This window comes from Coturnix japonica, chromosome 2 (genome assembly GCF_001577835.2).
Source record: "Coturnix japonica isolate 7356 chromosome 2, Coturnix japonica 2.1, whole genome shotgun sequence".
In the NCBI taxonomy this organism is placed as follows: domain Eukaryota; kingdom Metazoa; phylum Chordata; class Aves; order Galliformes; family Phasianidae; genus Coturnix; species Coturnix japonica.
The window spans coordinates 67,593,599-67,611,628 of record NC_029517.1 but is presented as its reverse complement, the minus strand read 5'-3'; positions in this window follow the sequence as shown (position 1 = coordinate 67,611,628).

Here is an 18,030-nt window from a genome sequence, read left to right as displayed (position 1 = left end):
CAGTTACTAATGTGCAAATAAATGCAAATATTGATTTTTGCAGTGTGGGAAGATCAGTTGGAGGCTCAGATGAAGGCCATCACATTTGATGTGATCTAATCCACTTTTTAAGTGGAAATGTCTAGCATACTAATTTTAGTTTTTAATACTGAGACTGATGAATAAGTGAATGTTTGGGAATAAATGCTCAGCAAAACCAGTTCTTAATACTTTGATGCCAGTTTACTGGGGTTTCGATAAATGTAGCTTGGCTCAATTCTTGTGTCATCACTTGATTTAATAAGTGCATCTTCTGTGACCTTATCACAGTACAACTCATTTATCATCTGTCCTTATAACATCCATGGAATTTGTTCATTACAGAAATACGTAGTGGCAGTGGGTGGAGGAAAGATGATAAAAACAGGTATTGCGGCTGGGGATCTGAATCAATGTAGGGTTTTATATGAAAATTGCCCTATAGGAGGTACAGTAATTCTACACAAAGAATGTGCAATTTATAAATGGAACCTTTTACTCTACAGCACTTCCTCCATGCACAATTAGGCTTCTTGAAAAAAAGAAAAAAGCAGCCATAGTGCAATGCTAACACTTATGAGTGATGCATGATTGATGATCCCCTAAAGGCAGCAAGAGAGAAAATTACCTCCTTCCCTCATTTAAGGACATTATTAGAAGACTCATTGAGTTCAAAGCTCAGGAAATTATGTTAAGAGGACTGGATAAGGCTTTAAAAAATCAGGAGAAATTATTTTGTCAGTAGTTAAAGGTAAGAATCCCTTTAATGCACTGTATAAGAAGAAAACTTTGACATGCTGTTACATGATATTCTCTAAAAGTATTTGAGTATTTGTCACATCATTTGTGATTTACTTGCACAGGTACTCCTCTCTCCATGTACTAACTGGACTGTAATCTGCAACCAATGCAAATTACACACAGAATCACAGAATCACAGAATGACCCGGGTTGGAAGGGACCTCAAGGATGATGTAGTTCCAACCCCCCTGCCTAGCAGGGCCACCAAACATACACCTTTACTAGATCAGGTTGCCCAGAGCCCTGTCCAACCTGGTCTTGAACACCTCCAAGGATGGGAGGTGTTAATTAATGTTAATTAATGTATTAATTAATGTGTTAATTAATGCTACCTTCTAAATGCTATGTCCTTGTATCTAAGTGGAAAAAGTAAACAGATCCTTCTCTCAGTCGTAAAGGCAGCATGATATACTGGGAAAGAACAGGAAGAAATAATGCTGTTCAAAACACTGGGGTCTGGGAGTGGGACAGGGTAAGCACTGACTAGCAATGTTTACTTCTAATGCTAGGGAGAGGGAAAATGGTAGTGGTCCTGCACAGACCAAATGATACTTCTCTTTCATTTTTGACTTGCATTATCTGCTGTCAACAGCAGTTTGTGACAGTGCTCCAGTTTCAGTCAGGATCTAGTGAGAGGTGTGCTGCAGCTGATCTGAGGGACATGGAGCTGGGGCTGGGTCTGGGCATGGTTTCAGGAGGAAACAAGACTAGCACAGTGTCCCTCTATGTACCCATCTGACCTGTGCCTGAAGACTTAAGTAGGAATTCTCTGTATAGTTCAGAGTTTGGAAAAGTTCTTTTTCTAAAGGATATTACATTTACACAACTTTCTGTGGGCAGAAAAGAGATGGCATCACCAGCCATGTTATGCGAGTGTCCACCAAGCACTTTACCCTTTTGAGGCACAAGGGGATCTGTAAGGGAGAGGTGTTATGATCACTCCAAATGGAAAGAGTTCACAAATACTTGGGAAAACCCATATGTTGAAATGACAAATTAGATATCTTTCAAGATAAAGTAGATCATAGTGGATTAGTAACAAGTATCTGTCCTATCACAATGTTTTAATGTGATTTTTATAGAAGTCCTGAGGGAATTAGAGCAATTTTGAGATTTTGTACTTTTGCAGGAGAAAAATAGATTTCTCACCTGTCTCCAGACAAGAAGGTAATATGTGCTTAGGCTTTAAGAATCACATCTCAGTTGATTCTTTGCAGTCATGGTCAAAACCAATTCTTCTCTAATAGTATGCCTTCACAACATCGAAAAGTAATATGTGTTTTAGTGCCTTGAAAAGGCTACGCAGAGTTGAACATGCCTATTTTTCTTTCACTATCTGGAAACTGAAAGCTTTTCATGTACACAAAAAAGCAACAGTTTGGGTTTTTTTTCTCTTTTTTTTTTCTCTGACAATATCAATATCTAGAGAGGTAACAAATCAGAAAAGATAACAGTATTGCATCCATGTTAAATTCGTTCTCTTAATGCATTGTATCTACTGCTTTCATAAAGTAGGAGCTGTCTTATAGCTACCACTGCAAACAGACAGAAGCTCCCCACCTTTGAGAGTAGGATAATGGCAGCAGCCATGTCTAAGTTAACAGAGCCAGAAGCACTTCTCAACTCCTGTGTATAAAGCTTTTAGATGTTTCATAATGTGTCCAGGGGTGACACAGGCCCAGGTACTGTTTCCACTTTCAGATTTGTGATTTTCTTGGGAAGGAAACAAGTGCATGGGCCTGAAGGGAGTCACATTTGCTCCCTGAGTGGCACACGAGGAAAATCAGTAGCATACATTTGATGCACAATTTAGATTTATACAGTATCTACATACCATTACATAGCTGAATGTACCAATGAAAACTTATTTTTACCTCAACTAGCTCACTGCAAATTTGGCTTAAAAAGCTCAGTGTAAACCACCAAAGTGGTGCCTTCATCATCATTAAAAACTAATCAGACCCATCACTGCTGAAATATCAGCTTGTCTTGTTTGTGTACAGAGTACATCATAAATTTACATAAATGTGAGCAACAGCCTTCTTCAAGGCTCCCCACACTCCATCCTGCATTCTTCACAGGGTGGGAAAAACAGTTACATCTACGAGCCATTTCAGGTGCTTCAGCACAATATGCTTCAGACACGGGCTGGGATTCATCTTTTGAAACCTTTGAGGATGTAGTGTGGCAAACTATTCTCTATGTCAGGAGTGCTTACACAGGACATTTACAGCTTTTCTTTTAATTCCTCACAGTGACATAAAAACGTTGTGTAGGGGCCAGATGTGCTTGCATGTGCTGAAAGGAGAAGAGCATAAATGAAGTAGGTAACTCATTTGCTTGGCTTTGTGGCCCACTGGGGCCAAGAGCAGCACCCCCTTCAATTCTGCCACCACTTAGGTTCCTTGCATTCTTGATGATCTGCATTTTCCTGACAGCCTTATTGTTGTTTCTTCCAAAGGAATTTTTGACAATGACTACATGTTAAATTAGATAAAAGATGCAAATAGTACAATTTGCACAAGGAAAAATATCCATGAAAGCATCAGGTCTGTAAAAACGCAGCTAATCAAGTGTATTAACATTAAAATTTGCATAATAAGGTGTGCTTGATGCAATGAGTTAATGCATTAGCCTTTCACCCTGTAAACATTTACTTAAAGCCAGAGTCACACATAAATGAATTTGGTAGCTTCATACAACTCTCTTCGTGATATTAATCCACTTTATACAAGTCACAGCACCTTTTGATCTGCCTGGATGCTGAAGAGGATCAGGCATTTAAAACAGTGTAGAGCACCTCTCTGAACAACTACAGGGCAGCTGGGTCCAGCCAGTCCACTGCTTTCCCTTGTGTCACCACATGAGGCTCTTCCTTCCTACAGAGTTCATCATTGCTCCACTGACATCTGCGTTGGGAGTATAAACAAGCTAAACATTTCCCCCCTATTTTTTTATCAAAGTAATAGTCTGTTACTTAGATTTCTTTTAATTACAACATGAAGAAAAGTCTTCTTGGCTACTTATTTTACAGTCATGTGCTCTAAAGAAGAAAGGGATAGAGAGATGCATGCTTCTGTGTCCCAAAATAAGCAAAGAAACCTTTATAAGTATAGCTGTTTTTCATCACTGTGTTCTACTTACATGATATCAAAATCAAACTGCATTAAGCTAGCAGACAGGCACAGTCAATCAGATCTTTCCAAAGCGTGTTCCCATTTCATTGTGTGCACTGTAGACAGTACTTAAATATTAAATGACTACAAGTCACATTTAGAAACATTTTAAAAATAACCCTTTTCAAGCTTTTGACAGCAGGAATAAACTATTGGCTTTGTGTTTGGAGAGGGGGCAGGCACCTGGGTACCTAATTTCTTTATGCTGAGTATGAATCAGTAATAATTTAGTACAAAATGTTTAGGTCTTAGATACTTAGAACATACACAACCTGGAAGGGTTAAAAGTAAGTAGCAAAACTAGGGTCAGAGTCTGACACTTGGTTATAGATTTTTGGTGTTGTTCTTTTTCAAATAAAAAACACAGATATTTTGATCCTCGTAGTATCAGTGCACTCTGGTATGTTTGTAAGCTAAGGATGCAGTTCTTCCCCTTTTCGTCTGTAACCTCTCTGAAAACGTCTGCATACTTGTGCAAATACTACAGGTTGTACAAGCTCCTTTTCCTCTATTCCTGGCTTTGATATTTGCCAGCCTGACTGTCAGTGCAGTGTAGATCTTGGGTCTGTTGTAAACTGGAGCCCCAGCAGAATCAGCTCGTGTTTCTTTGACTGGACCTTTCTTGCAGTGTCAGGCTGCCTCTGGTAGCTGCCTCTAGCAGCCTGGCCAGCTCAGAAACACAGCTGTAACTTGGGCAGTGAAAGCTGCTTCCCCATCTCTGACACAATGTGTGTACCTTGTGCTGAAATGGGGGTATGACTAGGATCCTGGCCCTCGAGGAGGGCTACAAAGCAGAACTCTCATTGCCTGAGCAAGTTTGAGGATTAGCGAGTAGTTACATAGATGATGACTTTCACTGTCACTTTGAGGCAAAAGAGTTTTGTGAAGTGCTTAATCTAGTAAGAGGAACGGCTTACTTAACATGGAGCTCTGAGTCAGACACTCAGGCTGGGGAGAATGAAAGTTCAGATGTACATACATATATATACCAAAACTACACCATTCTGATGCCTGACATTTTTCTCCTCATGATGCTGCAGCCACATTCCCATTTCTAGGTGCTTTACTACCTATGCAACATTTCTGTTTCTTATCTTTAGCTTTAAGTCATCTCTCACGGATAAAAGCAACAGTTCTGTCTCTGCAAGTGGCTCCAGTAATCTCTACAAACTATTATCCACCTCTTGCAACAGAATAAAGCAAGGATGAAGCTATATCCCAGCAACTGGTGTGTACAGCCCTTTCAGGTAGTTCTCTGTTACCATCCCAGCTCCATAGCAGAATGTGGAGTGCAGCACTGCCACATATCATGCAAATATGATGCTCTCTATATTGCCTTCCAAACCTCTCCTTTTTGTGTTGAGCTGTTAAAAAGGAGCATTGGAGCTGACTCTTGAAATAGTAACATTGCTCTGGTCAAAGAGCGATGGTTAGTTCATGTCAGTCTAGTGAGATTTTTCTCTAACATTGGTTTCTTCTGAAACACCTGAACATGTGTAATTGAGAGACATCCTCCCATGAAACATTTTCCTATGAATCCTGGCATTTCACTACTTTACATTTCGATTATTATTGACTAACAAGTACAACAGGAGGATTCCACAGGCTACCCAGTGGAATAAACAGCAGCCTTTATAAATGCAAATAATCTAAATAAGCAGGATGATAAGAGCTGAGTATCTGTCAGTTTAAATGGCATTCAGCATGTGAACTTTTAATTGAGATGAAGCATTGCGGCACCACACATTTCATTTATTACTTTCCATTAACTTGCATGTGACCTATTTCTCTGTCTCCTGACAGGTTCATCTTTCTGAGAACTTCATAGACAAAATGACATTTTCTTTTTCTGTCTGTTCAACTATGATCTCAGTTTGAAAATTGTTTAGCATTCACTGCTAAAAGAAATAATGCCAAAGGCATTAAACATCACTTCGTACTCCCACTCTTTTAATTTTCCTTTTATTTCTTAACCCCACTTATCTTAAAGGCTGGAAAAAGTATTTGGTGATAAGTCTGCACTGTCTCCTCTTTGGTCAGTTGAAATGAAAGAGACGTCTTGCAGTTGTTTATCTGGTGAAAGAGGAGAAGGCAAGAAGCATTAGAACTGTTGTTAAACTTAGTCCTTAAGAGAAATAAAGACATATACTAAATAAGTAATTAGTAATTATGAACCACTGTAGTCATCAACACATGAGTTCTTATTTTTACTCACACTGTTTCTACCTTTTCGCCTATATGATTCCTACTTTCAAGGCATCAGGAATGTAATTTCAGTGGTTTTGGCTGTGAGTACAGATTTCGTATAACACTCTATTCTTGCTCACTTTCACCTTGCTGAAATAAGCAACAATTCTGCTATGAATGTTGCTTGGTGGAAAGCAACAGTTTCACTTAGCTAGAGGCTGAAGCTTTCACTGTACCTTCACTATCAAATAGAAAACAGTTTTTAGTGCCAATAAAATCTAATGGTATAATTTTCACATAACAGAGGTTTTATGATCCCTCTAGTTCTTGAAGCCACTGCTATCCAGATGAAATTAGCAGAGACTACTAATAACCAACATGTGCCACCTGGATGGTGTCAGCAGGAGCATCTATATTTCTATGAGGAAAGGGAGAAAGTCATTTCCTCTCTCACCCATGTGTGACTGTTGGATAAATGGCCTTATTTGCCAAGACCTTGATGTTGCATTTCACTAGTAGAGGAAGCCACACAACTACATTGCACTGTAACTAACAGTGACTTAGTGAAATTAAGATATATTTCTTTGTGCCCTTTGATAACTAATGTTTCACTAATTTGCCATCCAGTTCATGTTTCATTGCTACCGATGGTGATAGATTGAGAACATTTTAATTCATTTACCAAGTCTGAATACAGATCCAAACCCAATACTGAATGCGTTAAGACTCGATTTTGAAGAAGTGAGGACTAAATATTTCCAGGATGTTCATACTATATAGCAGTTACAAAATAAGTTGCATTCATGTGTGGAAGTCATTCTTATATGAAATAAGACTAAAAACATTGTAAAATAGGTTTTCTTACTTGCAAAATGAAAATGATCATTTACATTTGAAGAATATAGTATCTATTTACATGCTGGAGTCGGTGTCTTAATATAAATGCAGAACTGACTAAGAACAAAAAAAAAATATGAATAATATGAATAGAAAACACACCTGATTATCAGGAATTTATTTAACATAATTTAGAGAAAATTTTTATTTCCTCCTCTCATTCAACGAAACATATTTTAATCTGCTCCAGTGTGGAAAACAGCACATTTACTTTCAACAGCATCCCATCCACACATATCTAAGTTTAGTGTAAATTGGTATCCAGATGCTCATTAAGAGACAAGCTGGTTATTTACCTTTGGTCAGATAGTTCCCAAGAGCAACCATGAGAATTAACATTGCTATTTCAAATATTAGAGTGTGAACTCCAAGTCTCTGTGGGAAGGATTATCTGCATTCTCTGTAATCTTTTCATCTGCAGCCCACAAAGTCATCAATTTAAACTCCTGTATTGAAGAAAACAGAAAGTATTGTCATTTACTTACTGTTTGACTGCTTTTACCTTGGTCTACATTTCCAGAAGTGTATAGAGTCACAGAATCATAGAATCATAGAATAGCTTGAGTTGTAAGCTTGAGTTGCCACCCCTCTTCTGATAACACTGGCTGCAAGCACACACTACTGGCTTACCTTAAACTTTTAATCCACCAGAAGTCATAAGCTCTTCTCAGCAGGGCTATTCTTAAGAAATTCTTCTCTCAGTTTGTATAGACACCTGAGATTACCTCTTCTGTCCCCAGTCACTCAGTGTAGCAGCTCTTGAGGCCAAAAAATCATCTGCAGTATTATTTCCTTATCCTAATATCTTTGCCTGGTTTAGCTGCTGTATGACTTATTTCATTCTGAGTAGCAAAAGGAATCTAACTGAATGGTGCCATTTTCACTTACACCCAACTTTCAGCATTCTTGCCATTTCCCTAAGTGATCCTGAAGAACCAAAACATACCTCAGAAATCCAGCAAATATGATCATGACTCTGTTCCCCAAACTAATGTTAATTTTCATTCCTTTTCCCCATACAATCTTGTTCTTCTCCTCTTCTATGAACTTTGCACAAGGGAGATCATATTTGTGGAGACACAGTACTTTTTGTATGTACCTTTAAGGGACTGCAAAGCTTTTTAAGATAGCGAATTCCATTTTTGAGCTAATTTAGACACACTTGTTTAAAAACTCCTTGATCATAGATACTTATATTGTTGTTAACAACTCAAAATGTATTTCTAGCAGAGCTCAGCAGCAGAGATGTAATTTCCGCTGAGATTCCTTAAGTTGCAGGATCTCCACCAAGAGCCTGTGGTATTCAGCTCCACAGCTGTTCCTACCACAGGATTGTGTTCTGTAGGAAGGAAGAATTAATTTGCCTGTGTGTATTTTAAGACATAGCTGTACATTTTCAGCACATCAAAAGGTACAGGGTAGGTATTTATTACAGCAGCTGTGATTAATGCTGTCCTCACAGCTCAGCTGAGTGTGCCTTCTATGAGAAAACTGTGATAAAAGAGAAATGAACTTAATTTGCTGAGGTTTTGATAGTAAAGGTAGTTCTAAAAAGAAACACAACAGGTAGTTGCTTAGAAGCTGTTACTGTTAGTTTGGGCAGGAGAATAGTCATCTGACTTTTTTTAAAAGGTCATTCCTCCAAATATTAATTTGGAAATCTAACAAACTGATACTGCCTTTCTGAGGTGTGGATTTCCAGCTGTTTCCATGTGTTTGTCTTATTTTCTATGCAACACAGGATATTATTTCCCAGAAAAGTTTCTCATTACTTGTGCTTGTTGTTTCAATTTATTCACTTAAAATCTGTTTAAATTGTGAAGTACATTACAAGACAAGTTTACTGCAAATTCATTTTTAGAAGGGAGAACTACTCTATGGGAAACTGTTGATCACAGCCTGAACCTCTGATTAACCACCTGAGGCAAGCAATGAGTCAGCTGTGTGAACACAGGTGAAGGTAATTCAGCTGTGCTACAGGAAGGGGTGGAACTTGGCTCCTCCTCTCCCAAACCTCAATTAAGGGCTGACCACCACTTTCTTTGGAGACTGTTCCTTTGTGGAGTTTACTGTGAACTTTCAATATCAGTGAGTGTTTTCCATTTATCATAGGTTATCTTTCTATCATGATAATATTTCATATGAAGCATCTGTTTAACCTCTGTTTACCTACTGACTGTATAACTGCATAACTGTACACCCACCAAAATAGTTTTAAAATAAGTTATTACAGTAGAGCTATGACATTCTGTTTAAATAGCCAGCATATTCCCATTTCTATTATTAACGTATTTTGATTAAGGTGTAAAACTTCATCTCCCACATTCTCCAGTTGACTTACAGGGTTCTATGCACTGACTTGAAAGCATCTTCAAAATCAGATCTTCAGAAGAATCCTAGAAATTTGTATTTTTTTGTTGATCTCTCTCACACATAGCCCACTTTAGTTACCATCTGTAGCAAATGCACCGTGTCAATAACATGCTCTTTCTCACCAGGTGCAGAAAGCATTACTATTGATGTGCCTTCCTTTCTTAATTATGTCTTGCACTTCTAGTTATTCTGCCTCAAGTATTTTAAGTATTAATCACTTCACAGTCACTTGTGCTAAGCTGAACTTGGCTATCTACTTACCTCCCTGTCATCAACAAAGCAAAATGCACTGATTGCCTGATTGAAAGCAGACCGGTGCACTGTTTTTTCACTGCAAAAAAGTTTATTTTCCCAAACATGTCCAGACAACTCTCAACATTCTGATAATTTGCTTCCCTTTGCTGTCTTTCAGTGTATTATCTTCTCCAGATAATACAGTGCCTCTCTTCATACTCTTTTTTCATAGCACATAGTTTCTATGTGGGTTCAGTTTGGGAAACAGTAGAAAGATACCTTTGCCCAAGCTACTTACGGTTTTGCCACTTGCTGACAGTGTTGGAAGTATGAAGATGACTGATTTTATTATGCAGACTGCTTAAGTCATTCAGTGCTGGAGAGAGGAGATTTAAGCATACAGATGTGACAGGGCAAGGGGAAATGGCCTCAAGTTGCACCAGGGTAAGTTTAGGTTGGGTATGAAGAAAAACTTCTTTACAGAAAGGGTTGTTAAGCACTGGAATAGGCTCCCCAGGGAGGTGGTTGAGTCACCATCCCTAGATGCATTTAAAAACCATTTGGATGTGGTACTCAGGAACATGATTTAGTGGAGGGTTGTTAGAGTCAGGGTAGTATGGTTAGGTCATGGTTGGATTCGATCTTAAGGGTCTTTTCAAATCTGAGTGATTCTATGATTCTGCAATTAAATTAATTAGCTGAAAACAAAGCTGAAGAGAATTGAACTAACAGCTTTCAAGTACATGAGAGGCTGCTTCAGAAAGAAAATATTATTTATTCTCTCAGTCCAAGGTGAATAGGTAGGAAAATACTGGGATAAAGCTGCAGGAAGATTTCTTTTAAGTCCTAGGTTCATAGGCTGTTTTTGTTAAATACTTTACTATAATTACATTTTTGGTGTTTCTATTTAAAAGCTCTATGACCACTTTATTAAAACTATGGCCCTGTTTCACTAGCTGTTCTGTAAATATGAAACTGTTCTGTGCCATAAAGTGGAAAGTCAGAGAGAAAATCATTACCATTGATATTTTTGCTTTGTGTTAACACCTAAAGATGCCAGACATGGCTTCAATTCCTCTGTGTAAAGCAGAGTGTATGTACCTGGCCATTACAGCTATCCAAGTTTATTACTGCCGAAAGCCCTTCTGCTGTTTAATGGCCTAGAGCAAGGCTCTTCAGGTTCCCAAGCAACAACTGCTCATTGTATGGAGCAGCATAGTTGCAAGACCTGGTGGTCCTTTCTTGGTCATTTTCTTTAAAATAGATTTCAGTTAACTAATCTATCATTTTCCCTTTGTTAAATAAATAGATATGGATACAACATACCCATGCTACAAGAGCAAGACTCCACTTTTGCCACTCAAAGTGGAAGAAATGCAAATGTAAAAACTACACAAAGCCACTTATAATTTAAGTAGCTTCTTAAGATGCTTCTTACCATATCTTGACATCTGTTTGGTTATACTTCAGCTGAGTGTTGAAGACCCACTGTGAAAATTGTTTATCTTTGTTTAAAGAGAGAGAATTTAATCAAGATAGGTCTTTTATTGTGTTAAATAAGGAATTTTATTAAATAGATGATTGAATGGGACTATCGAGTGCTTTGGATAAGAAACTGAATGAAGAGTAGTAATAAATCAGCACTGCTGAGATAATAAAGCAAAATTGTCAGCATCATCCATTCTGATTATATATCTTATCTCATTTAAGTTTTGCAGTGTTGGAAGAAATGTTTTGGAGGTCTTGCAAGATAGATGAGTGGTAAGAAAATCCCACAGCATGGAGACAACAAATGTATTCTAAAGCAGATGTTTCAAAGTAGATCCAGAAAACCCTAAGTTCTGCGGGGATAGGATAAAGTATATTACATCTCCTTGCAATAACTAACAGGAAGAGTTGACTTAAGCTCCCCACCACACAGGTTAATGTGTCTTCCAGTTCATGTATTAATAGTACCGATTTCAATTCCAGATGGTATTGTTATCCTTCTAAATGTTTGGTTGCTTTTTGTATCATTGTTTTTTGAAGTGTAGCCACATGCTCTGCAGTTCAGTTGCATGTGGCATGAAGAGTAACTCTGTAATATTTTTTTAGAAGTAGCTAGAAGAAACTTTGGATACCTTTGCTGCTGCTGCTGCTGCTGCTGTTAACATCAATGCGTCTTAACAAACAATTGTAGCTGCCATGAAAATCTCTCAGGCACAAACTCAGTTTTCCGAAGACAAGCAGTTCCACCCTAGAACAGCCAGTAAGCCAGAGGCTACCATCGTTGCCTGAATTAACATTGAATGAAAACCTGGGTCTCTTATGTCCCAGGTAAGTTCTGTAATTGCTAGAAACCCATTTAGAAATCAACAGCAGATGGTCTATGGTGCATTCTGTGTTCATTATGCTAGAGATGACTTATGTTACATGGCATTTGAGGAACTGGGTTGGAGCAGGTAAAATGCAGGCTTGCACCTTTGCTACAACCCAGAAAACACAAGCTAAACATGAATTTTCTTTTTGTTAGGTGAGTACCTGAGTGTTCAAGATTGTAGCATTTTTAAGTATTTTACTCTGTTAAACGCTGCCTTCTTATCTCTGTCAGAACTGTGAAGTATAAAGTTGAGTGAGGAAAATAAAAGTTCTTTTCTCTGGGGAAAAATATTTACTGTTGAAATCAATAAGTGCAATTGTTCCGCTCTTCAGTGTGGGGAAATAGTATTTCAGTATGCAGCTTGTGTTGCAAGCAGTTTTATGTAACACTTCTATACTGTTGTCCATTCCTTTCTCTATTCTAATTTTTATCTTTCTTTTTGTTGTTGTTGTTGTTATTTAAATAGCCTTTCCTTGTATTCCGATGGAGAGCCACCACTGCTCACTAAGCCACATCTATCCTTTTCTTGAAAACGTCCAGGGTTGGTGACTCTACCACTTCCCTGGGCAGTGTTCTAGTACCTCACTGATCTTCCAAGAAGAATTTTTTCCTAATATCTAATCTGAACCTCTCCTGGCACAGCTTAAGGCCATTTCCTCTTATCTTATTGTTGTTACCTGAGAGAACTGACTCCTACCTCACCACAACCTCCTTTCAGGCAGTTCTAGGGAGCAATGAGGTTTCTGCTGAAGCTCCCCTTCTCTGGAATAAATGATCCTGGTTCCTTCAGCTGCCTCTCTTAATTCTGTTCCAGACCCCTCACAGCTTCATTGCCCTTCTCTGGACGTGTCCCAGAGCATCTGTGACTCCCTCGTATTGAGAGGCCCAAAACTAAGCATAGTATTTGAGGTGTGGCCTCACCAGTGTCAAGTATGAGCAGGTTTTAAGATAGAAATGCTATTGGTTTTCACTCTTGAGAGGCTGGTAAAAGTGTAAATGTGACCTTTTGGGTAGCTGAAGAAGTACAAAGTTGCTGTGCAGCTGAGGGAAGGAATCAGAATGTTCAAAGTTCCCTGGCCTGCACTCCTTGGTTTTCAATGCACAGCACGTGCCTAATGTGTTAAGTTTTACTGACCCCCTTTTCAATGGGAAGAAATATGACCTCACTCATGTGTACTACCTCCTGAAATTCTGGCATCAGTGATGAAATCACCTTTGTTTTCCTAAAGGTCTTTTCTCAAAGGGGTGTAAGACCTCTATGCTGAAGCAGTTTCAGAAAGCTTTGTTCTACTTTCAGAATGCCCTACCTTTTCTCTTATGCCTGAGTACTTTTATGTAAAGTGTGAGATGGGTTGGGAAAAGCCATTCGAGCAATTAGAACAGGGGTAAAACTCTACTAAATGGTTTGATCTGGTCCAAGCTTACAGCAGATGCTCTAGCAACAGTCATAAATCTGATGTTATTGGCTGCCCTTTACTGGAATTATGTGGTTCATACTATCATTCCCTGTCACTGGAGAGTTCAGATGTATGCTTTATCATTTTGTAAGACATTAACATAAGCCTATTAAAATGCAAAAGCATCACATTAATATGGGGAAAATCACCTAGTTTGAAGCCTTTAAGGCAGGCTGTGAATTATTCAGTACCATGATAGATATAGCCAGCAAAACACAACAAGCCTCTGATTAGCCCCAGGGTAAATTTCAAGAGGTCATTAAGATCAACAGATTCCTTTAAATGTAGACTGTGTGTGCGAGTATGTGAAAGAGGGGGTAGAAAAAGAAAAGGAAAGCCTGAGTCTTAGGAGAGATGATGAAAGAGATCCCAGTCTTATTAGAGTGCAATAAAACATGACCAACACCAGACTGTTAAAACAGCCTGGAGGCAAGACCACCTCTTGTGTTGTCCTGCTTACAGAAACAATTAGGAGAATTGAGTTTCCAATAGGAGATGCAAGCCTGAATTCCTGATAACTGAGTGCCAGAGACTATTTGTCAAACACCAGGTAAACAAACAAATCTGGTTCCAGTGGAGATGCTTCAAACAAAATGGAAAGCAAACACAGTTTCAGAAATATCTAGTCATCACTAACTAATGCATACATCTGTTCAGCGTAGAGGAAGAAGAACAAACAATGAAGATATACCTAGGGTATTTGTATGCTTATTTAATTGGCTTTATTTTTTAATCACAGATAATATCAGGCAGTGTCTTTCAGTGTCTGATTAGAAATGCTACCAACCAGGGTGAGTGTTTGGTCCTGTTAGTCTGGCCAGGAGATGCATTACAATTAGTTTTATCTGCATATTGCCTGTTCTGTTTGCTTCTAGCACAGGAAGAAGTGCTGCACCCACAAACATGTTTAATTAGATACAGGACCTTCTTACTTCCGTGTGTGTAATCAACTTCTGCTAGCAGGACTCCTCTGAGAGCTGGTAAATGAGTAGCATATATAATTTCTTCATTCACCTACTTGTTTACTCTAGGCTTTGAATTGGGGTAGGCTTCTTGTCCAGCAAACTGTTCTCTGTAGGTATGTCACCGTGGAGTGTAACAACCTTAAAAAACATAGGTAACCTACAGTAGTTGATGTATGTAAAGGATGGTGCTCAGGCATTTGTACACTGGAAAAGGGCATTATTTTTAGAGAAACTCTCCTTTTTTGCACCCTTTTTATTTATTTATTTTTTATTATCCTCATAAAAATGAGGATAGATGCTGTGTGTTAGGCATTACCAGACACAGTTCTATTGCAAAGTACATTGCAAACTCCCCGTAGGATGGTATCAAAGCATCGCTCAGTTCAGTGCACAGAGGTGAGCTCCTTATCACATCTCTTTTCCTGCCCCACTCAGTTAAAAGTGTACTCAGAATGTATCAGTAAGTTTCAGTCTGACTTCTAAACTGCCAAGGGACTGAATGCGTCTTACCTCTTTAATACATGACACATTTCCTGAGGCAATTTTATTGTCCTGCTGACAGGTCAGGGTGGGTAGAGTGTTTATGTTGAAGAAAGCCTGTTCTGTGGTGGATTCAGCCCCCTGCTCTGGCACTTACTTTCCAAAGGAATTAAGGAAGATAGTGAACCCACTGAACTACCAGGCAAATTTTGAGATGTACCATTTTGAAATTGTTTTCCTGTAAATACCCATTTCTTTACGTCTTCTGCTTCTTATTGTTCTCACTTTCAGAGCTCTACAGTGCAGCAGATTTCTCAAAACACCTCTTCCTCAAATGTGCTTGGACTCTTCTGTTTTGTCTTTTGTGTCTGTGTAAGATTTAGAGCAAAATTCTCTGATGCCTTTTCCTTGCACAGATGCTGTTTACATTGCTTACAGTGGTGGGAAACCTTTTAGAATGTAGACCTGAAAGATTTTCTCATAGTTTCCAGCTGTGCTCCTGAGGTACTGGAACAACGTAACTGGCTTTTATGGCATAAATTACAGAAGTGACATGAAAACAGATGAGTTTATTAAAACAGAGTGAATCACTGATGACATTTAAGTCTAATTAAGTCAGGATATTCAGCTTAATGATTTTATTCCAGAGGAGGTAACTATTTTGGAATTCATAATGTTTAAGACAGATCTGGAATATAGTATTGTACCTAGGGGTGCCATTATCAGGGTCTGTAATAGCAAATGCTTTCACTTAAAAAGCTGTGCCAAGTTAAATCATGGTGAAATTGATCTCAGCCATTTGAAAATGTTATCCCAAAATGTTGTCACAGTTGGATAAAGGGTTGGGATGGAGGAAAGACAAAATATATTCACAATGGCAAAGTGAGTCTATTTGTAGTCTGGAATAAGATGGGTAAAGCCAAAGGGTCATTGTAATCTTCAGATGTAAAAGTACCCTGTAGCTTTGTGTTCAAAAAATACATAAATGAAGCATAATTCAGACTTAGCACCAATTAGGGAGAAAGCTGCCAGGTGCTGTCCCTCTCTCTGATGTAATCTATGCATTTCAAAATACAGACTGCAGTAAATCATTCACTAGTGCCCTGGTCGCCTCTTCTTGCTTCTCTACTGGGCTGCAACATTCCTCTCTCTATTCAGCCAAGACATGTTTGTAATTAGATTTGATTTGCGGACTTTGCCTGCAGCTTAACAGTTCAAGGAGATTTTGTTGTGTAAACTACATTCTGCTCCTCTGATTTAGCTGCTGTTATGTAGACAACCTCCCTGGAAATTAAAGCTTAGATTCTGTCCTTCAGCAGTAATGGGAGTGGCTGCTTGCTGCTCTGGTGCTTGAATACAAAATGCTCTTTATTTCTTCAACAGAGTATATTTAGCTAACCCTATTATCACTGATGACAAACAATACCCAAAGGGGTCAGTACATGCCACTGTGCCATATTTGCATCTTATGGGACTTCTAGAATTCATATCTCAATACATATATTAGACAGACCGATTGCATGTAGAGCTTTTTTCCCCTGCCTCTTTCCTCACAGTCACAGCAATGTTACTGCTTGGTAACAAGAGAGTTCCTGACCCAGGTCCTCTGGGAAGGGGAGGTATTTGTGGTTTTGCTTTCTAATTTTTCTGGATGGGCTTTGCTGATGGCACTAAACACAAGGAAGAGCAAAACTGTACATCTTGGTGTTTGTAATGTTTTTTATTGACTGCACAGAGCAACAAATATGTGTATTGTACTTATCCCCGAGGGGCACCTTTACAAGACTTTAGCTTGCTGAGCTGCTTCCATGAGTCCTTTTTGCAAAGGAATAACAGGCTGATGTGAGAGCTTTGTAAAGGCCTCTCTCTTTAGACCAAACACAGAGAGTGTAGGGTGGTTAGGTTCCTCGGTTCAAGAATTTAAGATCTGTTTTAATGAATGCAGAGTTCAACACAGACTTTCAGTTATATAGACAAAACACACATAGTGATCCTGTGCAGCCTAATGTAGATGTTGCTGCTTGAGCAGGGGCTTGAATCAAAGGACTTGCAGAGGCCCTTTCCAACTTCAGGCATTCTGTGATACGTTTTTGCATGGTCTTCTGTCAGCAAGTTTCTCATCTTTCCTATTTTGATTTGAGCAATACTAGGATCTATAGATGCGTAACGAAGAGCAACTGGCACTGGATTTCAGAAAGTAAATGATGCACCCAGTCCATTACAAATAACATGTTCTTGCTTTGACAGTAGCAGCTCTTTGCTCTAAAACAATACAAAACAAATCTTCCAGAACAAGAAACAAACAAAGAAAAAAACTACAAGGCAAATGAAACAATCCCTCTTGTGGATAAATCAATAATTACTAAAACCCAAAGCAACTTATCCCAAAATCTATTTCAGTAGCATCTGCAATATGTGAATGCAGCTACTGCTTTTTTATTTGGGAAGAGTTGTCATCTGTTGTGTCCTTGCTTCACTGTAAAACTGCACTGGATCTGCCAAATCATATATACAATATTAAACACCACAGGCAAACTTTATGGATTCATGCACAGCAAATGTTATGTAAACTGTTGAGACGATTCTCTCTGAGTCCTGGTTTGTTTCAATGAATAAATCTGCTGAGTTTGTTCCTCCAGCTAACTTTACCACTCACACTGTTCATTTCTTGTTTCGGTCAAGAGCCTGTGAACAACAATCCATTCCTAAAGTCAATATGGCATATTTCTAGATGGACTTCACTCAGAATGCTGTACATTTATTCAACTGCAATGTATGTAATTTACATATTCTATTGCTTGTAAATACAGCTCCACTGTTAGACTTTGTTCCTCACAAAGAATCATATAGGGAAGGGTCGTTTTCTAACTTAATAGACCAATAGAGGCACAACCTTGAGTGGCTAATACAGAAACGGCCAAACTTGTTTACACAGAAGACTGCACTAGCCAGCTGCCAGGAATCCAAAGGCTACACTTCATTTACAGAGAAATTTGCATAACCTTGTTACCTAAAATCTATTTTTCTGATACTAATGACTAAATTGCAAGAGGAAATGAATGTGCTGATTCCACTGCAATAAA